Genomic DNA, 26,729 nt, shown 5'->3' with positions numbered 1-26,729 from the left:
GTAAATTCTCTGGAGAGCAAGTGGTTAACTGATATTTGAGACCCAGGAAGACACCCCCCTCATATAATTTATAAAGGTTTTGTTTTTTGAGGAGTGTTATTTTGCTTAACAAGTTGCTTTGAATTTTTTTATCATTGCCCTGCCTCATTGTATGTTTCAAATTTTCAATAAAAAGGTACTGAAACAAAACATTACCTGCGCAGCTTCTCTTAATTACTGAACATATTTTCCTGGTTTCCTATTGTTGTTAAACAACAGGTTACAAAAGGATTAGAACCTACTTGTACAACTAAAGCCTGCAGTGGCAAGTCTTCTTGAACTAAGTTTCTGTCACTCTTGTTCAGAGTCTCTAATACTACATAGTCCCTTTAGTGAGATGAAATGTGTAGTGGCCAGAGGACAAGTAAGTTGTGTATTACATAAGAGTGTGGGAATGTGTGTTATATCAAAAGTGCATTGTTCTTCTATTGCTGCCAACAGATTTGGAGAAACAATCTGCCTGATTTTATTGTGTATTGCACAAGTGTCCTGTACCATCGGAATGTAGATTACTATTCCCAGATCTGCTTGCTGTGTGCCTTTCTGCTCTTCTGAAGCTGCCTTGATAGCAGCCATTCATTGATGTTTTTGTCTAAATGCAGAGCTCGCACCAGTGCAATGAACTGTAATGGGTTTACCACAGTGAATCGAGACTATGGAGTGCATGCAGCTCTACAGAATGCACAGTAAAGAAGGCATGTGGATGCTGGAGAAAAAGATCATGAAGAGGAACATGTAAGATCTGAGAATGTGGAATAGACTTCCAGAAGAGAGCATGTTCTAGCTGATTCTGTAGGCTGGACATGTTTTTAATTTAGAGTATATCTGGCTATTAATATTTACACGTATTAACATCGTACATTGAACAGGGAAATTCTGATTTTATTATGCAATCAGGAAGTATTTTTTTTTTTCTAAGAAGTATGGTTAAAGCCGTTTTAGATCACAGGAGTGCACTTACTTTTCCTGTAGTCAGCTGATGTCACAGAGATGCTCCAGGCTCGGGATCTAACCAATGCCTGATCATCAGCTGGCTTAGCCTCTCAGTGCGCTGCTGACAGCCAGAGACAGCTGCTTCCACAACTTCCCCAGCCTCAGTGAGCGCTGGAGGAGCAGAGCAGTAAGCAGTGACTGACAGTCAGCGATTAGCGGTCATGTGACCATTTCCCGGACTCAGAACCAGCAAGGGACAATTACAGCAACAAACCAATGCTGCAGCATGGAGGCAAGTATAGAGGTTTGTCTCCCCCCCCCCATTCTATATTTATCCTTTAACGTAGTAAAAAAAAATGGCACCACTATTTTAGTGATGACCGGATCATCTTGTGTTTGATTGTTCACCAAACCCAGCCTGAAATCTGCTAACCTCAAACATAGCACACGAACCCCATAGAAGTCTATGGAAGACAAATCTTGTTTTTTCTGCCATTTTTCAAATCCATGGACATACACCAATGAAATTAAATAAATAAATATAATGTTTGGGGATGCCTTATACCTGCACATAAAGTGGGGTACATACAATGTACTAATGCAAAAGTGACATTTAGGGCTAGTTCACACCACATGCATGGACAGTAGGTTACATGGATTCCAATGAGAAAGTTTGCACCACTGCAATGTGTTTCAGTACAGTCAACAAACGTAGAACATGCTGCATTTTTTCTGCAAGGAACTGTACTGGAATATGGCAAAATGCATCAAACACACACCACAACTCCAGAACGCATTGGAATTCATCAAAAACACACCAGAAGGCATTATACAAAAAAAAAATGCATCAAAAACACACCACAAACATACTGGAAAGCATAAAAATGTGCATGCAGTAATGCATCTGGAACACATCCAGACTTTAGAAAGAAAAAAATAATTTAAATTGTCAATAAATCACATTTTCTGAATGCTTTGTGCTGCTTGTTAAGGGACCTCCCTTCAAACCCACATCAGATCTTTATCTTTTCTGAGGGACTGTTATAGCTTTTTAACTTTTAAAGTGTAGGGTCCCCCAAAAAATCCTTAGCAGGCCAGTATTGATTTTTTTAAGCGGGGACCCAATATAAAATAAAGTGTGTTCCTCAAAATCTATACCAGACCGTTATCCGAGCATACGGCCTTGGTACCCAGAAAAAGCGCCCCCCACCCATACTAGGCCATTGTCCCCATGTTGGGGCATTTTGCCCCACATCCCAGCCTGGTGGATTTGGAGGTCTGTGGGGAGGGCTTATTGAAATGTGGAAGTCCCCTTTAAAGTAAAGGGGCTCCCAGGTATTTGCTTCCTCCGTACGAGTAGAGGTACATAGCACTCCTGTTATACATTCACAATGGAAATTAATGTAAATAAAATACAGAGTCATTAAGGCCTCATGAACACAGGATGTTTTAAAACACTAGCAGTGTTTTGGTAGAAAAAATGGTTGATGAGCGTCAGGCATTTTTTCTGGCAAAACGCTGCTGCTCCTGGATGTGCTAGCAGTGGGTTTCTTTTACAGCTCCTAAAAGCCCCTGCCAACTAAAAGCTTCTAAAAATTTGTGCATGGACACATAGGATAAAATGGAGGGATATTTGGAAGCTGTAAAAAAAAAAAAAAAAAAGTGGCTGAAAAAGTGCCCTGTGTGCATGAGGCCTTCTAGCACAACAGTGTATCAAAAACTACTTGGAGTAACAATACACTAAAAGAACTTTTTTTTCTGTAAAATATAAAAAGATAAGGTTGTCTCAGGTAAATAATACCAAACATGTCAAGTCTTTCAAACTGTATACATTCATTAAATGGCAAATTAACTACATGTGTGGCACAAACGTAGCTTTCTTTCATAGGCGCACCCAATTATGTTTATATATGTGTGTTTGGAGAGGGGAAGGTTTAAGCACGTTGATAGGTTTTTTTTTTTTCATTGCTTACTTGCCTTCATTTATTTAATTATTACAGGTACTTATATAGTGCTGTCAATTTACGCAGCGCTTTATATATATATTGTACATTCACATCAGTCCCTAACCCTCAAAGAGCGAACATACATCAGGGATGTTGAATTTGTATCACCCGACGCCAGGGACATGTAGTTACAGGCGCCAGGTAGTTTTCAACATTCAGCCTTGCTGCGGGTAAGCAGCAGGGCTCACCTGTCAGTTGGAAGCACTCGGGCGGCAGCGCTGCAGCCGCTTGTTTCCACACAGTGCCAGCCTCCCCCCGCCCCATGTGAACCTCTCCCCGCTATGTTTCCCAGGCTCCACTTACCCATCTGCAAGCCCAGGACATAGCCACTCTCCTCCCCTTCTTGTCCTGACCCGGAAGTGACATTATGATGTCACTTCCGAGTCCCCATTGAGAGATTCCTGGCCATAGAGGCCAGGAAAGAATGTAAGGAGAGGCATCCAGGGTCTTTTAGGCCTTGGATGTCTCAATAAAGAGAATCTGTCATCCAAAAAATTATCACATAGGGGACTTTGTCCCCTATATGATTAAAAAAAAATTAAGTAATAATAAAAAAGTTTTTTTTAACTGTAAAAAATGAAAGTTACATTGCAATACACGGGTCACATATCACCGCGCAAACTACAATGAGAGCAGGGATGTGCAATTCCTTTCAACTGACGACCGCGACACGTAGTTCCGGGCACTGGGCAGGTAGTTTTTTTTGGCCTGTCAGGTGAAGCAATCGGTGGCAGAGCTAGAGGGGAGGGAGAAGCCCACAGTGTCAGCATCTCCCCCGCTATATGTCCCGGGCTCCGCTTGCTCATCTGCAGGCCCGAGACTGGTTCGGTGGGTGCCGCGGAATGTGGTATAGGGGAGGAGAGTGTACCCATCTGCTCCGCTCCCCTTCTTCTCCTGACCCGGAGGTGATGTGACGTCACTTCTGGGTCCCCGTTTGACAGATTCCCGGTCATTGAGGCCAGGAAATAATATAATGCAGTGCGATGTGCACTACATTACATTAAGTGTAGTACAGGGGAGACATGCAGGGTCTTTTAGAGCCTGGATGTCTCAAAAAAGAGAACCTGTCACCAAAAATCATCACATAGGGGACTTTTTGTCCCTTATGTGATTTAAAAAAATAAATAAATTATTTTTTTTACACGGAAGTTACACCCAAGCATATAGCACCCCCAAATTTTTCAAGGCCCCCCCCCACATATGTACGCACACACAAACCTAAAAGCACATGCTCGGGCGCCTATACTACACATGAACACATGGATTGCGATACACGTTACATATTGTCGCGCACGCCAGAATGAGAGCAATAATTCTAGCACCAGACCTCCTCTGTACACTATACTGATGATCTATAAGGGGCTTTAAAAGTGTCGCCTAACGAAAATATAGGGTACTAAAGTTTGTTGCCGTTTCACAAGCGCACGCAAATTTAAGGTTTGACAAGTTGGATATCTATTTACTCGATGTAACCTCGTCTTTTATATTTTACAAAAAAATTGGATAATTCATTGCTTTTTGCGCCCTAAAACTAACAAGTGTATTTTTTTACACTTTGTGGAACGTTTCACTGAATGGTTCACAAAATATCTGTATTTTTGTGGTGAAATTGGTCCCATAGGAATGAATGGCAGAATGTTCAAAACTAGAGTGGGAGCTGACAAAAGCTAGAGTGTGAGCTGAAAAATTAGGACATGATTTCTAAACTGCCATCACTCCCTCATTTTCAAGCCCACCTACACAAATATTACATCAAAATGTTCAGCTATCCCTGCTGCCACTACAAATGTCCACGGCTAAGCCATAGTCCTGATAGTTTTCACAATATGACCATTTGTTTGCAACTCACGCCGCCCATTGACATTCATTGAAACTCCACTCTAGCCACCTCAAATTTGAAGGGCAATTTCTAAACTGCGACTGTGCCTTCATTTTTAATATTTCAGAGACATATTATGCATCAAAAATGTAGGTCTTGGTCTTGTGATTCTCACAATATAAATCTCTTCGGTGTAGGATTTATAATTTTTAAACTACAAGTTGGCAACTGCCAGGGAAGTGAGCAAGTTGGAGCAGTTTCTTCTCTGCCCATGCTGTAGAGTGAGTTGCCACAGGAACCCAGGTGTGTGAGCAGGCAGCAGAGTGACAAAAGCTAGAGCATGAGCTGAAAAATCAGGACATGATTTCTAAACTGCCATCACTCCCTGATTTTCAAGCCCTAGATTACTGGTGGAGGCAAGAACGCTTCACACAATTTCCCCAGAAATTGTAGCTTTTCTAGTTTTTATTATTATACAGGATTTATAGGTATTATGAACACCAGCCGTCGTTTGACTTTTTTTCATTGTCCATAAACGTCCCTCTATGTTGGCTTATGTGTCCATGCACACATAGGCTTTTAGTTTAGAGTTTTAGAATTTAGAGGCAAGGGCATTTAAAGACAGAAATGTAAACGCACCAAGATCAGGAGATGGGCTTTTGGGTAGGAAAAAAATACCCTGACATGTCAAAACACGCCTAAGCACTAGGAGCACTTGGCACTTGAGTGTTTTCATTTGTGTCCGGAAAAAAAATTAATATTCTGGCCACTGAAACAGACAAACGCAGAAGCACTTGAAGCGCCTACCTCACACATCCCTCCCATGAGAAGTTCCAGTTATACCTCGCATCCCTCCTATGATAAGTTCCAGTTTTATCTCACACATCCCTCCCATGAGAAGTTCCAGTTTCACTTCACACATCCCTCCCATGAAAAGTTCCAGTTCTACCTCACACATCCCTCCTATGCTATGTTCCAGTTCTACCTCACACATCCCTAAAATGAGAAGTTCCAGTTCTACCTCACGCATCCCTCCCATGAGAGGTTCCAGTTCTACCTCACACATCCCTCCCATGAGAAGTTCCAGTTCTACCTCACGCATCCCTCCCATGAGAAGTTCCAGTTCTACCTCACGCATCCCTAAAATGAGAAGTTCCAGTTCTACCTCACGCATCCCTCCCATGAGAACTTCCAGTTCTACCTCACGCATCCCTCCCATGAGAGGTTCCAGTTCTACCTCACGCATCCCTCCCATGAGAGGTTCCAGTTCTACCTCACACATCCCTCCCATGAGAAGTTCCAGTTCTACCTCACGCATCCCTCCCATGAGAAGTTCCAGTTCTACCTCACGCATCCCTCCTATGCTATGTTCCAGTTCTACCTCACACATCCCTCCCATGAGAAGTTCCAGTTCCACGTCACCCATCCCTTCCTTTCTAAGTTCCAGTTTTACCTCACTCATCGCTCCCATGAGAAGTTCCAGTTCTTCCTCACACAACCCTCCTATGCTATGTTCCAGCTCTACCTCACACATCCCTCCCATGAGAAGTTCCAGTTCCACGTCACCCATCCCTCCCTTTCTAAGTTCCAGTTTTACCTCACTCATCCCTCCCATGAGAAGTTCCAGTTCTACCTCACGCATCCCTCCCATGAGAAGTTCCAGTTCTACCTCACGCATCCCTCCTATGCTATGTTCCAGTTCTACCTCACACATCCCTCCCATGAGAAGTTCCAGTTCCACGTCACCCATCCCTTCCTTTCTAAGTTCCAGTTTTACCTCACTCATCGCTCCCATGAGAAGTTCCAGTTCTTCCTCACACAACCCTCCTATGCTATGTTCCAGCTCTACCTCACACATCCCTCCCATGAGAAGTTCCAGTTCCACGTCACCCATCCCTCCCTTTCTAAGTTCCAGTTTTACCTCACTCATCCCTCCCATGAGAAGTTCCAGTTCTACCTCACGCATCCCTCCCATGAGAACTTCCACTTCACACATCCCTCCCATGAGAAGTTCCAGCTCTACCTAACACATCCCTCCCATGAGAAGTTCCAGTTCTACCTCACGCATCCCTCCCATGAGAAGTTCCAGTTCTACCTCACGCATCCCTAAAATGAGAAGTTCCAGTTCTACCTCACGCATCCCTCCCATGAGAACTTCCAGTTCTACCTCACGCATCCCTCCCATGAGAGGTTCCAGTTCTACCTCACGCATCCCTCCCATGAGAGGTTCCAGTTCTACCTCACACATCCCTCCCATGAGAAGTTCCAGTTCTACCTCACGCATCCCTCCCATGAGAAGTTCCAGTTCTACCTCACGCATCCCTCCTATGCTATGTTCCAGTTCTACCTCACACATCCCTCCCATGAGAAGTTCCAGTTCCACGTCACCCATCCCTTCCTTTCTAAGTTCCAGTTTTACCTCACTCATCGCTCCCATGAGAAGTTCCAGTTCTTCCTCACACAACCCTCCTATGCTATGTTCCAGCTCTACCTCACACATCCCTCCCATGAGAAGTTCCAGTTCTACCTCACGCATCCCTCCTATGCTATGTTCCAGTTCTACCTCACACATCCCTCCCATGAGAAGTTCCAGTTCCACGTCACCCATCCCTCCCTTTCTAAGTTCCAGTTTTACCTCACTCATCCCTCCCATGAGAAGTTCCAGTTCTACCTCACGCATCCCTCCCATGAGAACTTCCACTTCACACATCCCTCCCATGAGAAGTTCCAGCTCTACCTAACACATCCCTCCCATGAGAAGTTCCAGCTCTACCTAACACATCCGTCCCATGAGAAGTTCCAGTTCTACCTCACGCATCCCTCCCATGAGAACTTCCACTTCACACATCCCTCCCATGAGAAGTTCCAGCTCTACCTAACACATCCGTCCCATGAGAAGTTCCAGTTCTACCTCGCATCCCTCCTATGATACGTTCCAGCTCTACCTCACACATCCCTCCCATGAGAACTTCCACTTCACACATCCCTCCCATGAAAAGTTCCAGTTCTTCCTCACACATCCCTCTTATGCGAAGTTTCAGCTCTACCTAACTCATTCCTCCCATGAGAAGTTCCAGTTCTACTTCACATCTCCATCCAATGAAAAGATCTAGTGGCTCCTCACACCCTTTCTTTCCATGCTATAGTCAGTATGGACAAAGTCTCCCTTTAGCCACTTCACAGTAACAGGAAATCGCTGCTCCCATGTCCAGTGTACAGAGCGGCAGAGCCGTGCCCGCCGCGCTCCGCACCCCGTCCAGGCCATGCTGTGAGGCGGCAGATTCCACTCGGCGTGCCCTGTCCTCCACTGAACAGACCTGCGCTTGCGCTCCTCCGTGTGTGATTGAGTGCCCCCCTCCCAGCTCCTCGACTCCCTTCCCCTCATCACAGAAGAAATCCGTCCAGACAGAGCCGACTCCCCGTGTAGTATGAGTGGCACTAGCTGCACACACAGCATCACACACCCAATCCCTGCCTCCAGTCACCTACAGGTGTGAGCGAGCTTTTCAGTCCCAGCGGAGCCTAGGCACACAATAACAGGGCAGCTCCCATTCCTCCCCGGAGGAAAGCAACAGTCTGCCGCCCCAGCCCCTCTCCTCCATGTTGTCCCTCCCTATTCCATGCCATTCTAGGGCTCCCTAGCCATGACATTTTCCCTGGTTACCATGGAGATGATGGGAAGGAGAACATGATGCTGCCTGGCACAAAGGCGGCCTCGTTGGTTGGATGATATAGGAGGGCTGGAGGTATCCTCCACATTGATCACAGACACACTCCATCAGCAACACATGGAAAGTATGCTCATGCAACACGCCTCCAAGTCAGACCAGGCGGTGCACACTGCCTGAACCCCCCTATAGCGCCACACATCAGCCTCAGCACCCCTAAAACAGCAGCCTCAGCACCCCTCACAAATCTCACACAGCGATCCCGATCGGCCTGTCAGTGATCAACAGATGGAACCCAGCACAGCGTCCTCCCCATCAGTCTCAGCAGATGCTGAGTGAATGAACAGACCTACCTCGTGCTGCCCACAGCTTGACATGTGCCTGTAGGGAGGACACAGGGACAGGAAAGGAGCCGACTTAGTACAACTACTTTCCAATGGTCTGTTGTGTAGAAGCCAAGCGGGGAAAGAAAGCCAGGCCCCGCCCATGGGGTGGTATCTAAAAAAAAAAAGGCAAGAATGGTCCTCATCTGACGTGTCTCCCCACCTCATGTCACTTCCTTTTAAAGCTACAATTCACATGTGAGCCTCTCATTACTTTCCTGTCAATGATTCTTACTTCCCAGATCGCTCTCCTGGGGTTTTGATTCATTTGGTCTGTGTAAGGGTGGCCACAGACACTTCGATTTTATTATCCAACCCATGTGTGATTCAATCAGAACAATCGAGAAGACATTATTTACCTTTCGATCGTTTAGGCTCCTTTTACACGAGGCGTCCAATCAGGTCCACCCAAAAAACCGATCGGACGGGCCAATCACCCCTATGGACTGGTGGGTGGAAATGGATTTGTGTTGTTTACACCTACCTATCTCCAATCTGATCCAGAAGGGGATCCATCTTCTTTCGTCTAGGGGGATCAGATCTGACAGCAGTTAGGCGTAAATGAACAGCGGGGTCCATTTACACACAGCACCTCATAAAGCAGAGCGGGCTCTGTCCATGTCTGCTCTGCAGAAACTGAGATGACACAGACCTGTCATCTGCCCACTCTGCTCTGAACAGCAGGAAATCAGCAGACAGATCCCCTGCAGATCTCACAGAGTCCGCTCTATTTGAAGGTGGACTAAGGCTACGTTCACACTAGTGTTGTGTGCAGGCGGCAGAGAGGCGTTTGGGAAGACATTCATTCTTTTGTTGTGATTAGCTGTGATTGGGCAAAGCTGATCACGTGATGTAGATGAACTGTGATTGTCCCTGTCTGTGTCATGTGACTGCTGTGACCAGTCACAGCTAACAACATAATTGTATACAATGGATGGCATGACAGGGAGCCATCCATTGTATACAACTGACATGTGATCTGCTGTGATTGGTCACAGTGGTCACATGACACTGGCAACGGGCTGGTGTAGTAATATGTCAACGGCTGGACACAGCTGGTGACAGATCGTGCTGCTGTTCGGCCTGCGGCCGCGCGTGCGACTCGTTTTGACAGGACATCATATGACGCCCAGCCACAACGGTGTTAACCACTTTACAAGCCACTTTATAGCCAAAAGACAGCTACAGTGCGGTTTTCCGGTTCTGGGAGATCATCATATGACGTACTCCCAGAACGCGCTCCCGGCGCTTTCAGCGATCGCTGTGTCCTACGGATTCAGCTGATCACATGACTAGGTAACAGGCCAATCACAGCAGCCTTTTACCACGTCAGTCAGTGCCGCCCATAAGTTCTGCCAGTCAGTGCCGCCTATGAGTGCCCATCATTGCTGCATATCAGTGCAGCTTCATCCGTGCCTCTTCATCAATGCCCAGCAGTGCCGCCTCATCAGTGCCACCTATCAGTGCCCATCAGTACTGCCTATCAGTGCCGCCTCATCAGTGCCCATCAACATACATCAGTGAAGGAGAAAAATTACCTGTTTGCTAAATTTTATAATAGAAACAAAGAAAAAAAATATTTTTTCAAATGTTTTGCTCTTTCTTTGTTTATAGCGCAAAAAGTAAAAACCCCAGTAGCAATTAAATACCACCAAAAGAAAGCTCTATTTGCATGAAGTGGTTAAAGAAGGGGTAAAAACGTATATGCAATTGGAGGTACAGCTACTTATTGGACACAAGTCAAGGATAATCATAACCCACACTAGCCATTTTTTAAATCTGTATACTATAATAAAGTTTATACATTTTGTTTTGTCATTTGTTGCATCTCACAGCCTGCTCACCAAACACAATTTTTTTTATCAGATAATTTTTATCGAGAAAAAATGGCATTTAACATTTTCTCTGCCATCACCTTCCTATATGAATAGTTTCACATGCTTTAAGAATGTTACATACAATTTGGTTCAGCCTTTATGTACACAAGTTTATACTGTCACTCCTAGGAATGAGTATACAGTGTTATTAATAATATCCGGTGAGTAGTTGTTACGGCAGTTTGGATAATTAAGATAATAACTGATTGCGGATTAACTCCACTGGGGTGTGCTTAACCACGCCAACCACATTTTTTCAAATTATCCTGCTTAATCCAATATTCAACTGTAGGAGGTAAGGGCGAAAGCCATTTTAGAGCCACTTGTTTCCTAGTGAGAAATAAAAGTTGGCGAATAGCCAATGTCAGCAAAGTATTTTCCTCTGGAATCTCTAGCCAACCCAAAATGCAAGTTGGGGGGATAAAAAGAATTTGAATATTGAACACCATGTTAATTATTTTAACTATTTCGTACCCATATCTGAACAGTTTGGGACAATGCCATAGTAGGTGTAGTGGATCACCTACATCCGTAAGCCATCTGGGGCAGAGTGGGTAGTCCCTGCGTCTGAATTTATTTAACCACTTGGGCATCCTGTATGTTCTATGTATTATATGTAGCTGTGTCATTCTCCTAGAGGTGGATGTAATATGGACAATAGAAAAAAAAAACACTAGTCCTCAGAGATTGTGCCCACATCTTGCTTCCATTTAGATAGGCAGGTAAGATAAGCTGAAGTTAGGAAACATTTCACTTTTTAGAACAGGCGTTAAAAAGGTTGTTCACTCTGGAATACAAAAAAATAAAAATCAGCAGCTACAAATCCTGTAGCTGCTAACTTTTATATAAAGGACACTTACCTGTCCAGGGATACTGCGCCATTCTCGCCCAGGGTGGTTCTTCACTATCCTTAAGGGTCCCGACACCAGCAATGCCGGCTGCCCACTGTGCATGTGTGGGTCACACTGAGCTTTGTGAATGGTCTCACAGTCTTCTGGGACCTGTGACATGTCCCAGAAGACTGCGCAGGGGGGTACAGGGACTTCCACTTGGATTGCCTACGCCTAGGTGGCTCTAGCTATTGGTCATACATTGCATGCCTGAAGCCTGGTTCACACGTATGCAGGTTGCGGCTGATGTGTTTTTTTCACACGCATTTCTGGTGAATTTTTAATGCAATTTTGATGCATTTTATTTTTTTGGAAGTTGTCTATTGTCTTGCGAGAGAAACCAGCAAAAACAGCAGAAATGTGTCAAAACCAAAAACGCAGCCTGCTTTGGGAGAAAAAGTTCCTGACTCTTTCTAAAAAATGCACCATTGGAAAGCCACAGATGTGAATGGGACCCATAAGAAAACATGTTAAATGGACTCTAGTGCGTTTCTGCAAAACTGAAAACACACTGAAATCTGCACAGGTGTGAACCAGGTTTATGTTGAAGGTATTGACAGAAGCAGGTCCATGGGATGTGGAATTCATACTGCAATAGTTGTAAGGATTTTAACACTATGTCCTTAAAGCACTAGTAAATCGCACTTAAAAAAAAAAAAATTCCACTGGAAGGTAATGTCATAATATGCTAGCATGCATTGTATACTAGCACATTATGAAGGACTCACCTTAAAAGGAAAGCGCTCCAGCGACGTGCTGTCACCGATGCGAAGGCTTCCATCTTCACCCGGTCTTCCTTCTGGGTTCACGAACTCCGGCTGTCTGACTGGCCGAGTCAAGCGCAGGAGTCCCAAGCCATGACACAATGCTCTGAAGGAATGGCACAGCTATGACGTTCCTTCAGAGTGCATGAGCCGGCTGTCATTAGGAGCGAATACAGTATCTCCTAAACATGCACCGTTTAGGAGATACAGTGGAGAGGACGTTTTGTTGATGGGACTTTAAAGGCACAGGTTTTTCAAGTAATAATCTGATATGTCAACAGTTAAAAAATAACTATCATTTTTTTATTGTATACAATTTTAAAAAAAGACATACAAGTTGCAATACAAAATATGGTGGTATTGTCTAAATAATCTAGTAGTATTTGCTCATAATCCGGTAGTAATATGCATATGTAATATGCAACTGTACCATTGCTAATGTAGGAAGAGAACTAATGTTTAAGTGTCTAATTTCTAACAGCGAGATCAGGGATGTGATGCCTAGGATATGTTCTTTATGTGCATGAGTAGGGTCCCTAAATGTAGCATTCAAGAAGATCCATTAAGTGCTGTATCGGAGTAGCTATATAATAAAAGCATACATTGGGGAACACTAGTCTCCCTTCATCTGTGGGTCTCTGCAATACCTCCAATGTTATTTTAGATGGACCTTGTTTCCACACTAGCTCAGGAAACAAACTATTGGTGATACAAAACCAGTGTTTGGATATCCATATTGGTGCATTCTGTAGTAGACAGAGCAACTAAGGGAGCCAAGTCATTTTGATTAGGTTGGCATGACTGACCACAGAGAGCAGAATGCAGCACCAGCTTTTACATTGCAGATCTAGTTTACTAATCATAGGAGTTAGATTTAGGGTGCAATAGTCCTTTCGGTGGGGTGATATGTTAATTTCCAAATAGCGAAATTAGGGAATCTAATGGAAGTAGAAAGGATTTATCACAATTTATTTATAATCCTAAAAAAGAGCCACATTTGCATTGAAAGGCTATAAGGTTGGTTAGAGAGGTAGTGGTATCCCTTAAGAAAAATAAAGCATCATCATGGTAAAGTATTATTTTTGTGCTCTGCAATTGGCAGTGGTTCCACTGCCTGGTGCCCCGAATGGAATACAAGGGAGAGAAGGATTGTCCATTAACACTTGTGCTGATGGTTTGAAGTCAAGAAGTTTAATCCAGATTATTAATTTAGGTCCTGCACTAAAGTACCATAGTAATTACCACAGAAAAGGTAATTTGACACTGTCAAAGGCCTTGGCTGCATCCAAGGATAATATACTAATTTCCTCAGATGGATGTTGAATATTGAGGAAAACTCTTCAAATATTGGTGAAGGTAGGCCAACCTTGAATAAATCCAGATTGATCTTCAAGAATCAGTTTGGTCATACGGTATATTTTCTACTTTCTGTCAAAAAACATATCCAATAAAATCAAATTTCATCATAAAGTCAGGCCAAAATGTATTCTGGTATATGCCTTTGGTAAAAAAAAATAATTCCCAATAAGTATAATATAATTGGTTTGTGTGAAAGTTAGAGCGTCTACAAACTATGGTATATATATTTGAAAATTGCTCTGATGTACTGACTAAAATGCTAGAGCAGTACAAATTCTCCCTAAATTACCCCTTTTTGGAAAGTAGACAGTCTGAGGCATTTAGTATGAGGCATGAGGGTCAATTCACTAAGAGATATATACTGCATGAATTTTTGAGTTAAAATAACTCATGCGGTATTTATTTCAAAAGTAGTCAATTCACTAAAAAACATGCGTTATTTACCAAAAGCATTAAATATTTATGGTTTGCAATATTTAGCACTTAAATTTTGCATTATGTTTGGTGTTTTTGCACAATTTTTTATTTTTTTGCTAACATTGCATCAGAAGGCACACAGCAATATTGAAAAACCATGAAAACATTGTAGTGTGCTTTCATTCACAAATTATCTCCCTCTGTTGGAATGTTACAATTTATTTTCATTCCTGAGCTCAGATGAGAACATTTTCACACTGATACATTGTATACTTTTCACTTCCTGGCCAGTGCAGAGTTCTTCAATTTGTTATTTTGTACATTTCTAAAATACTGCCAGCAAACACCAGGTGATAAATAAGAAATGTTGTGGTTTTTAATGAATTGACTTTAATGATTTATCTCATGTTTTTTTTAGGTATTTATTTCACTATTTTAACCAATGTGCGGTATTTACCTCACATTTGTTATTTTACTTTGATGAATTGACTCTTTTATTATCTCATGCAATATTTCTTAAAAATGAGTCACGTGACCTTCATATCGCATGCGGTAACCTTTAGTGAATTGACCCCATGGTGAGTTGTAGTTTTTTTGTCATAATTTTATTGAAAGTGAAGAAATTGAAAAAAAAAAATTGTTTCTAAATTTGTGTTTTCATACTGTCACCAGTGCAGAACAGTGTCATCATATGACTAATGTGGCATGATCAGGGACACTGACTGGTGACAGTATGTTAAAAAAACAAAAACATTTATTTTTACACTTTGCTGTTACAATGAAGATCATTGTAACAGCAAAGTTTTAAACTGTCATGAATAGGTTACATGACAGTTGTGATCAGTGATTGGCTATTCACATGGTACAGGGTGCTGTGATTGGCCCATCTACTATGTAATAGCTGTGGGCCAACCACAACATAGGAAACACAGCTGATTTGAATTAATTCATTCATAACAGCTTTGTTGACACTGTGATCATCTGACCGCATAGTTACATAATTAGTCTGACTGAAGAAAGACAAAAGTCCATCTAGTTCTACCATTAAAAAAAAAAAGTTATAATCCTATACCCACAGTTAATCCAGAGGAAGGCAAAAAAAAAACCAACAAAGCATGATCCAATTTGCTCCTGCAGGGGAAATAATTCCTTCCTGACCCTCTGAGAGGCAATCAGATATTCCCTGGATAAACTTTACCTATAGATGTTAGAATCCAGTTATATTCTGTGTATCTAGGAAAGAATTCAGACCTTTTTTTAAATCAATCCACTCAGCTGGCCAGAACCAACTCTTGAGGGAGTCTATTTCACATTTTCACAGCTCTTACTGTGAAGAAATCTTTTTTCCTCCAGACGTAAAGAGTGCCCCCTTTTCCTCTGTGATGACCTCAGAGTGAATAGCTCTACACTGAGTTCACTATATGAACCACTGATGTATTATACAAGTTGATCATATCCCCCCTTAACCTCCCTGGCGGTATGATTATTTCAGATTTTTGGTGCTGAAAGCGGTACCATTATTTTGCATGGAAATATGCCGTTTTTTTATTGTAGGCCAGTCATTTTTAGGAATAACTCACTGAAATCTGTCCGAACAAGAGTCTAGTAAACATTCTGGATATGATAAAACTTGAAACACAAATCCTAAAAACTATAATTTAATAAATAATCATAAAAAATAATTATATAATAATAAATTTATTTCAATAATATAATCAAACCAAAAACACTGAAATTTGAAATATAGCGCCAAGTTCGCACATCGCTGAGCAAAGTCGCAGAATTGTTTTCAGTGTCTGATGATGAATTTCCCCACAAATCTTTATCACTCAATTCTACAAGTGGTTCTGATTTACTCTCACTGTTCTCTAGCTGGTCTAAAACTGATTTTGACCTAAAGGGACACATTTTGGACGCCATGGTCGTTTCTCAGTTTCCAGGCAGAAAGAAAAGTCAAAATGCAGGCAGGGGACAGGACAAAGCAGTAGGGACAAAATGTATGTGAAATGCTTTGAAACAGTAATGTTTTGCTATGTAATAATCGTTTACAAAAAAATGACATTTTTTAAAACTTTCAAATTTGCCGCCGGTTCCGGCCCCCGTACGTCCCGACGTCACAGGGACCGGAACACGGAAGACGGATGCCGGCATCGGCTGGAGGAGATGGCCGGGGACGCTGCAGGGGACACATCGCGGGAGCGAAGGACAAGGTAAGCGCTGCAGGGAATCCCTGAGCAACGCTGCATGGTAAGCCCGAGTGTAGCTCGGGGTTACCGCTTTTGGTACTGAAACTTTACCCCAAGCTACACTCGAGAATACTGCCAGGGAGGTTAATTTCTTCTTCTCAAGAGAGAATACATTCAGTTCCTCTAATCTTTCCTCATAGCTGGGCTCCTCCATGCCTCTTATCAGTTTAGTTGCCCTTCTCTGCACTTTCTCTGGTTCCCGAATATTCTTTTTGTGACTTGGTGCCCAAAACTGAACTGCATATTCCAGATGAGGTGATACTAATGATGTGTACAGGGGTAATATGATATCCCTCCCTCTGGAGTCTATACATCATTTAATATAAGAGAGGATTTTGCTCGCTTTAGAAACCGCAGTTTGGCATTGCATGCCATTATTAAAGTGTTACTAAACCCACAACAGTAAAATCAGTCAGCATATGCAGTAAAGCATGCTTGTTATACTCACTGTGGAACCTAAGGGGTTAATCCTCTGCATTGTGTAAAAAGGCTGTTTGATCCTTTCTTCTCTGTTCCTCCCCTTTTTCAAGTCACCACTACTTATCTCCAGATTGAACCATACGCATGCACATGCTCAGTTTGGTGTGTATTGCTAGAGAAGTTTTTTTTACTTGGGAGAGTGCATGTGATCAGCACATGGCCAATCAGCACTGTCCAGACAGAGGTCAGGGGATTTCCATCCTCCTAGAGCACAAAGAAAACTCCTCCTACAAGCTTTAGCTAGTGCTGGGCTAGACACAGATAGAAGCCACAAGACTGCTCTAACTGCTGATGAGAAAAGGTATTTAGCAGTTTATATTTACTAAAATAATTGCATTTCCATGTTCTGTGTACTGTGGGAGATCAGATATAGTGAATGCAGGGTCCTGGGTTTAGTAACACTTTAAGCTTGTGATCTACCAGAACTCCCAGATCCTTCTCCACCATTGATTCCTCCAGTTGAACCCCCCTAGAATGTATGATGCATGAATATTCTTAGCCCCCAAGTGCATAACCTTACATTTATCAACATTAAATCTCATTTGCCACAGAGTTGCCCAATTAAACAGAGCATTGAGGTCAGCTTGTAAATTGGAGACATCCTGTAAGGACGTTATTCCACTGCACAGCTTGGTGTCATCTGCAAAGACTGCAATGGGATTTTTAATCCCAGACCCTATATAATTTATAAATATATTAAAAAGTAAGGGTCCCAACGCTGAATTTTAGGGTACACAACTAACAACCCTAGACCATTCAGATTATGAATCATTAACCACTTCTCTATGAATACGATCTTTTAGCCAGTTTTCTATCCATTTACATACAGATTTTTCCAAGCCTGTAGACTTTACCTTACACATTAGCCGTGTGTGGGGAACTGTGTCAAACGCTTTTGCAAAATCCAAGTATACCACGTCCACCGCCACCCCTCTGTCCAAGGTTTTGCTCACCTCCTCATAAAAAGAAATCAGATTTGTTTGACAACTTCTGTCTTTCATGAATACATGCTGTCTGCTGCTTAAAATATTTTTTCCAGCAAGAACTCATCTATGTGGTCTTTTATGAAACTCTCCATTATCTTCCCAACTATAGAAGTTAAACTAACAGGTCTATAATTACTTGGTAAAGATTTTGACCCCTTTTTAAATATTGGCACCACTTTGGTGAAGAGGGGAGGATGCAGTGCCATGCCTGGCCTGGAGCAGGCATAATCACATTCAAGTGGTCGGCAAGAAGTGGTTAAACAATTTCTGTTATGGGGTGACAACTGGTTCCATATTGTTCTGCTACATTGTACCTCCCCCCATCTTTTATGACCCTCTTTGCTGAAAACTACAAGAAGCCATATTACACGGGCATGGTCTACTGTTGCCACTATCAGTGAACAGTAGACATGCGCAGAACAAAAAAACTTGTTTCTTTCTGATTCATTATTTAAATAATTTTGTTTCATTGTTTTGTTTATTAATTTTTTTAATTCGATTCAATTCTAATTCAGTTTGACTGAATTCAGAAATGTGAATCGGCATTCGAATTCAAATTGGCATTCAAATTTATTCTATTAGAACTTCGGAAGATGATTTATTCTTTCTATTTTACTCTATTCTGTTCTATTCTATTTTTTTGTTATTCTATTCTCTTCTTTTCTATTATTTTCTATTCTATTCGAATTCAAATTTATTCTATTCGAAATTTGAATTTTGGAAGACAGTTATATTATTTTTTTCTATTCTATTGTTTTGTTCTTCTGTTTTATTCTATTCTGTAATTTCCTTTTTATTCTATTCTTTTATTTTATATTATTTTCTATTCTATTCTAATATATTCTATTATTTTATGTTCTATTATATTCTTTTTCATTTTCAAATTCAATTTAAATTTGAGTCGAATTCTAGTTTCATGTGAATGGCACCCAAATTTCATCTTGTTATTTCAAATTCATTACTATTGTAATTTTGAAATTTGGTTACATCTGAATTTCCAAATAAGGAAAACTAGCATGAATTTTGATTCGGAATGAAACGAAACCGCACATGTCTACTAAACAGGTCCTTAACCATGATGTGTAACCAACATTGGAGCAAGTGCACATAGACTGGAAGTGGCTGGAGGAGGCTGGAGAAGATTAGCAGCACCAAGAAGCAAAAAGGATTTTAAAATATGTTGGAAACAGTATTAAATGGAAATTAGAGCAGCTTTATTGGGTTTTAATATTATGCATACTTGTTAGAGGAGCAACAATCCTTGCTGGTAGTGAGTCCTAAGAGAGATAAATTGAGAGAGAAGAGAAGAAAACTCTATAAACGCTTGCAACCCACCTACAGTATATCACAGTATGCAGTTAGTACAAATTATCTCTATTCAGGTGCTATTGGATTTACAAAACTACAGAAAATACCGAAATCCATGCAATACATCTTCTAAGCGTTATTATTAATCAGTAGATAGTTGCAGAATAACTGCTATGTAAATAAAAGTAAATCTCAACAGATAGCACCTAGTATACTAAATAGACACATTGAAGTAATTTACTAAAGGCAAATAGGCTGTTCACTCGGCAAGGGAATTTTCCCCAGAGTTTAGGTGAAGGCCTGCTGACGTCCATTATCTAATCATGCACAAGCAAGAAAGACAGTTTTTACATTTCCATGCTCTTGATTGAGTATTGTTTTTGCCTTTAGTAAATCACCCACAATGTGTAAGGCCAGCAAAACTGACATTAGGCTCAATTTGCAAAGCTATACGAAAGAATAGGAAACTTTATTTTCAGTCTTGTAACTATAATATTTAAACTTATTGGCATTTTAGCTTTGTGAACTGAGCCTATATTATAATTCTGGTTATGTTGTTGTGGATTAGGAGTGCCTTGGACCGGTTTAAAATCGTGGACCGCTGTTGCCCGATTTGGGATCATACGTAAAAAAATGCAGAATTGAAATTAGCAGAATGTATTCTTCATGTAAATATTACTTTTAAAATAAAGTAGAAAACACCATTACCCCTTTCATTCTGAAGTTGCTGTGCAACAAAATTTTGTGTGCACGTCTGCCCCCATAGCAAGTGTTTGCTATGGGGCAGACACTGAAGAAGAGGAGTGGAGAGCACCAATGGGGACTCCAGAAGAGGAGGATTCTCTGTGGAAAACCATTGCACAGAGCCAGTAAGTATAACATGTTTGTTATTAAAAAACTAAAAAACAGAATCTTTGCAATCACTTTACACACATTTTGTCAGTGATACCGTACTAAGGGAAGGATATATCCAGAAGCTTTCATTTACCTATTGATGGTGGAATTACACAATCTGGACCATATTGGGAATAACCATAAATGCATTTTAACTTTTTTAAATATAGGGATCAAATAAAGTTGGTGAGCTGCTTTTCATAGGTGATGGCTATGGATGGTATGTTTCTGTGAACAAAGTTTGCAGCAGATCAAATTTTTTTTGCACCATATCAACAATTGATGCTATAATTTATTTATATTTTATGTCACATTTTTTGGCTTTGTGTAGCACTTCCTTTTTTGTGAGTATGGCGGACATAGCCAGACTTAAAAGCAAAACGGTTTAACAGTATAATTTGTAAACTTCTTTTATCTCGGTACCACACTGCATTGTCTTACCCCTGGTTCACATCTTGTGGGTGGTGCTGCTGTGGGACCAACACAAATACCTGCAGCTGCACCACCTACACAGAGGAATGTGCAGGCAGGTGCCATTAATTCTAATGGCACACCACCCACACTGGAAATTGCAACCGTACTGGGTATTGCGTGGACCTCTTCCCTGCATGTCCTGGGGCATAGGAGCCCATTCAAATGGGCTCTTATGCCCACGCAAATTGTGGCCTGCACAGATGTGAACCAGGGGTTACAAGTGTAATAAAAGAAAACAAACAAAATTGTTTAAAACCCAGGATCTTACATTCACTGAACCCCCTCCCATCTCTGTATGCCAATAATTCCCAAATTATTAAAAGTGTAAACTTCACGTATATTTTTGGTAGAAACTGGGTAACAAGACAGTATTTGAGCACTTGAAAAGGCAGGAAAAAGAAAGAGACAAGGCAGTGTATCATGTGAGAGACAATAACCATTAATATTGTGTGTTTCTGTACAGTATGTAAGCAGTTTGGGTAAGCTGCAATATATACGTTGTATAAGGAAGAGAAGAGACAGGTTTTATCTTGAAATAGAAACTAGAGTGTAATATTTTAGGAACAATAGCCACAAATATTGCATAGTGACTGGACAGTGTGGGCGGCATCAAGCTATGGATAACTTCTCTGCCTGGCTACTCTACTTTCTCTCTTCTGAAATCCCCAGAATCATTCTCAGTGACTTAAACGCCCCTGCTATTGCTAATACTCCTGCTACTTCTAAACTTCTCTGTCTAACCTCCTCTTTTGGCCTGGAACAATGGATACATGCTTCTACTCACTTTGATGGCAACACCCTTGACTTTGTATTCTCCTGCCTATGCACTCTGTGCAAGCTCTCCAACATTCCTCTCCCACTCTCAGATCACCACCTTATTAGTTTCACTGTCTCTCTGTCTTCCACCTCCTCTCCCTCCAATGGCCTAACAGTTACCCATAGAAACCTTTGTCACCTCAATGCTTCTTTGCTCTACTCTGCTACTGACCACCTCTATGACAAAATCTCATCCCTGTCCTGTCCTATATCTGTCCTATATAGCCATATCTGTCTACAACAGTTTACTGTCATCCTCCCTAGACAAGCTTTCCCCCTTCCCTACACACAGATTCAGACACCGACCCCTACAACCTTGGCAAACAGATGACACCAGAAGTCTCAAAAATTGTAGCTGTGCTCTTGAGCGCCTGCGTTGTAAGACTAAGTCTCAGAAAGACTTCAACAAATATAAATATGCCCTCCAAAAATACTATTCCTGCCTCCTCACTGCCAAGCAGAACTATTTTATCACTCACATTAACACCTTCTCATCCAGTCCCCATCAACTCTTCGCTTCCTTCAGCTCTCTTTTTCTTCTTCCACTGCCTCCACCCAGTAATTCACAGCCCAGAAGATCGCCAAACACATTAAATATGAGACTGATACAATTTGTGAGGAGATCTCCAATGTGTAGATACCTCCCCAAATTAACACTCCAGTCCACAGGTACAATCACTACTTCCCTCATTCAACCCTGCTACTATAGATGAGATTGATAAACTTTTTTCTAATGCCCACCTAACCACCTGCCCTCTGGACGCTTTTCCCTTGTAAATGCTACTGTAACCCTGTGTCTTTATCCTACTCTCTCTAACTCACATCTTCAATCTCTACCTCTCTTCTGGCATCTTCCCTGGATTTCTAAGACATGCACTAGTCACCCCTCATACTTAAAAAGCCCTCACTGGACCCCACCAATCCTAACAACGTATGCCCCATTTCCTTACTCCCCTTTTCCTCCAAACATCTGGTTTACAACCAACTGAGAGACCATATCACCAAGAACGACCTTCTTGATCCCCTTCAGTTTGGATATTGCCCTCAACACTCCATAGGAACTGCTCTCCTAAAACTCTCAAACAATCTACTAGGGGCTAAAACCAATGGACACTATTCTGTACTCCTAGTCCTGGACCGCTCTGCTGCCTTTGACACAGTGGACCACTCCCTCCTCAAAAACCTCTACTTCTTTGGTCTGTCTGTACTCTCCACTGGTTCTCATCCTACCTTTCCCACTGCACCTTCATTGCCACTTACAATTCTACTTCCTCTCCTCCTCTTCCTTTTTCTGTCGGGTTCCCCAAGGTTCTCTTCTTAGACCTCTCAATTCTCGATATACACCTCCTCCCTGGCTCACTCCATCAGTCTCCTCATGCATCTACTAACGAATCTACTAACAGACATATTAGATTGATTGTCACACCACTTCCTGAAGCTCAATCTATCCAAAACTGAGCTCATAATATTTCCTCCCCTACATGCCCCTTCCCTGACTTTTCCGTCAAGATCAACAGCTCAACTAGCAACCCGTTCCCGCATTCCAGAGTGCTAGGTGTAATTCTGGATTCTGAACTATCCTTTCAGTTCCACATCCAATCACTGTCCACAGCTTGCTGCCTCAACCTGTGCAACATCTCCAAGAAACACCCTTTCTAACCGACACCACAAAGCTTTTAATTCACTCCCTGGTCATCTCTTGCCTCAACTAGTGGAAATCCCTTCTCATTGGCTTACCTTTACATAGACTAGCCTCCCTTCAGTCCATCATGAATGCTGCCGCCAGACTCATCCAAGTTACCAACTGCTCAATGTCTGCTACCCCTCTCTGCCAGTCCCTCACCCAAGGAATTTAATTCAAGATACTAACAACTTACAAAGCCATTTACAACTCTCCCCCAGCTACATCACTAGCATTGTCTCAAAATGCCAACCAAATCATTCTCTTCATTCCTCCCAAGACCTCCTGCTCTCTAGCTCCCTTGTCACCTCCTCCCATGCTCACCTCTAGGACTTCTCCAGAGCCTCTCCCATCCTCTGGAACTCCCCACCCCAATTTGTCCAACTATCTCCTACTCTGTCAACTTTTTATACAGCGAGTATGAGTACCAATACTTTATTTTTTGTACTCACCAATACCGGTTACCAGTACCTGCTGGCAACTGTTTTATTTACACTTCAGCTGACAGGGGAACCCAGCTGAATGAGTGATCAGCCACAGCTTGTCACATGGTACAAGGCTGTTGTGAATAGCCTTGTATCATGTGACCTCTGTGATCATTCACAGATTTCACTAGTAGTAAGCAATGATGTCAGGAAGTGACATCTTGCTTACTACTATTCATATGATCACTGATTGGCCTCCCCCGACTTCTCCATCAAGACCAACAACACCACCATCAGTCCCACCCCTCAAGCCAGAGTACTAGGTGTCATCCTAGACTCCAATCTGTTCTTCCAGCCCCAGGTCGAATCACTGACAAACTCATGTAGACTTCACCTCAGCAAAATACGTCCGTTCCTAACCCCGGAAACCACTCATTCACTCCCTTATTATATCACGACTTGACTACTATAACTCCCTCCTCATCGGCTTACCTTACTGCAGGCTATCCCCACTTCAGTCTATCTTGAATGCTGCGGCCAGACTCATCCACCTTACTAACCGCTCCGTATCTGCCACCCCCCTCTGCCAATCCCTCCACTGGCTTCCGATTGCCCAACGGATAAAATTCAAAACGCTAACACTGACGTATAAAGCTGTTCATAATACTGCCCCAAACTACATCACCGATCTGGTATCCAAGTACCACCCAAAACGTACTCTCTGCTCCTCACAGACCTCCTACTCTCTAGTTCCCTGGTCTCCTCCTCCCCCCATGCTCATTTCCAGGACTTCTCCAGGGCTTCCCCCATCCTCTGGAACTCCCTACCCCAATCCATCAGACTATCACCTACTCTGCTCACCCTTAGGCGCACTCTGAAAACCTATCTCTTCAGGGAAGCCTACCCCGTCCTCAGCTAATTACTGAATTCCTCCACTTTTCCTAACACTCCATCCCCCACAGCTATTTCCTCCTTTACCACTATCACCTCCCTCCTAGATTGTAAGCTCCAAGGAGCAGGGCCCTTGAACCCCTCGTGTATTGAATCATATTGTTATTGTATTGTCTCGTGTACTGTCTCCCACTATAATGTACAGCGCTGAGCAAACTGTTGGCGCTATATAAATCCTGTATAATAATAATAAAAATAGTTGCATAAAACTTTATGGGCAGGCTATCAATGATTGGTGCTTCAACTCTGGTCACAAGAGAAATTGCTTTATGGATTTCTCCTCTGTCAAAGGAGCTTCTGGAGCAGGGGTATTGAATTAAAATTCACAAGGTCCGATCAGTAAAATGTTCTTCCAGCAGAAGTCCGAATTGCATGTTTGTCCAATGACTCAGGTTCTTCACATCACAGCCCCCTCTACTCTTATATCACAATCCCATTCCTTCATCAGTCCTCTGCCCCTTCACAGTAGTGTTCTGAACCCCTCGTCACATCCCCTCCCATTCACAGCAGTGTCCTCTGCCCCCTCTGATCCCCCCCCCACGGTAGTTTCCTCTGTCCCCCTTCACATCACCTTCCCCTAGAGTAGTGTCCTCTGTCCCACTCACATCATCCCCCACAGTAATGTCCTCTGCCCCCTTTACATCACTGCTCTCTTTACATCCCCCCTTTACATTATCCCCCTCAGCAGTGCCCTCTGCCCCTTTACATCACCCACCCTTTAAATTACCCCCTCCAACAGCAGTGCTCCCTGCCTCTTTGCATCACCCCTCCCCCCACAGTACAGATATCTGCCCCTTTAAATCACCCCTCCCAATAGTCCTTTCTACCCACTTCACATCCCATCCCCCCCCAACAAGCACAGTAGCATGCTCTGCTCCTTTACATCAGCCTCCCAAAGTAGAGCTCTTTGTACATTCACATCAAAAGTCACCCACTCCCTCATCCTTCAGAACCAGGTCCTCTGCTTCCCAAACTCCGCTATAGGTACACAGAGTGGAGAGCGGGAGGCAGGACAGATTGAGAGCGAGACAGGAGCTGCTGAAGTTACCTTTGCATAATAATGAGCTGGTGATTGGTTGCTTGGACCGCTCTTAGCAACGAATCACTTGCTAGTTAATCTGCAAAGTTGTCTCAGGCAGCTACCGCTCCCACCCTATGCAGTGCTATTGTGCCTCTTGCTCTGGATCTGTCCTGCCTCTCGCTCTCTGATTGCATGCAGATAAGTATCAGTGTGATAAAGTTATCATAGGCAGAGACAGATCTTATTGCCAGACAGATGGCTTATCATTTTTGTGGAAAAATGTTTTATTATCTCTAGGGGGCAGTGCATAGACAGTTACAAAACGTTACAAAGAAAAAATGTACAAAGTGAGACATACACAAAAAAACAGCATTAAAAATAAAAGGGTAAAAAAAAAATATGTCCCTTGCTTCTGGGGTTAGATAAAAATGTGGACCATACCACCAGATGAAAGGGACCCCTCTGATATAATCCAGATTGTTAAAAAAATTATTTTTATTGAAATTTGGAAGAATGGTACAAAAATGCAGGGGCTAATGCTTATGTGGACCATGTGGTACCGGCCGCACGCCTTGCAGGTTACAAATTTGATTTGATCCAGATTTGACTGCAGATCTTCATTGTTATTACTTAGTAGGTACCTGGGTGGCAATTTATTTTGGTCTCTAAAACTATCCAATTGGATGGAAGGGATTGACCACTGTATATTACCTAATTAGCACAAGTAGGATTCTGGTAATAACAGTCTGCAAAAACTCATGACTGTCTTCAGCTATGAATTATTGGTATGAAAGTAAGAGTAATGGATCTCCACAGTTGTTCTGCTGATTTCAAACTCATGCTTTATGCCTCACAGAATCAGAACTAGAATAAAAGGATCCAAGTACCACCCCCATGTTTTACCATAAAAGCAGCATATTTGATGTCTAACAACTTCTTTTTGCACCACTAAGCTTTCACAGAAGCTTTTGTGCTTGTGTTCTGCAGCGGATGAGAGTTGGGAAATCTTACCTTTTTCTCATTTTTTGAAGATTGAAATATTTATATCTGTCTTAAATGATAAGTGACAATTTTCCACTAGTCTGTGTGAATGTGGGATCTTGACACTGTGTTGTTAGAATGCTATACATATTCTAAATAAACACTAGACACTGTATTGTTTTAGTGTTCTGTACATTCTGAATTAACATTTCCCTGACTGGGTAATGAAAAAAAAAGTTTATGAAAATAATTGAAAATATGAATATGGCTGCTGACCAGCATACTGCCCCTTGAGGACAGACATTTTTAGT

The 26,729-nt window shown here is 42.2% G+C and overlaps 1 protein-coding gene across 2 annotated transcripts in view; it reads right to left on the bottom strand.

The window, feature by feature from the left end:
* Positions 1 to 8,949, bottom strand: part of AGPAT4 (1-acylglycerol-3-phosphate O-acyltransferase 4) — a 128,876-nt gene extending 119,927 nt beyond the window's left edge. For both annotated transcript variants that reach the window (XM_089668606.1, XM_089668607.1), the window contains exon 1: positions 8,819 to 8,949. The gene's annotated coding sequence lies outside the window, so the exon portion shown is untranslated. The remainder of the gene's footprint in view (positions 1 to 8,818) is intronic.
* Positions 8,950 to 26,729: the final 17,780 nt, after the last annotated feature.

Source organism: Staurois parvus, unplaced genomic scaffold (genome assembly GCF_062004578.1).
Source record: "Staurois parvus isolate SC_StPar_1 unplaced genomic scaffold, SC_StPar_1.0 ptg000059l, whole genome shotgun sequence".
NCBI classification, from domain to species: domain Eukaryota; kingdom Metazoa; phylum Chordata; class Amphibia; order Anura; family Ranidae; genus Staurois; species Staurois parvus.
Note: the sequence above shows the minus strand (reverse complement) of the source record. Positions and strands in the feature narration are given on the sequence as shown.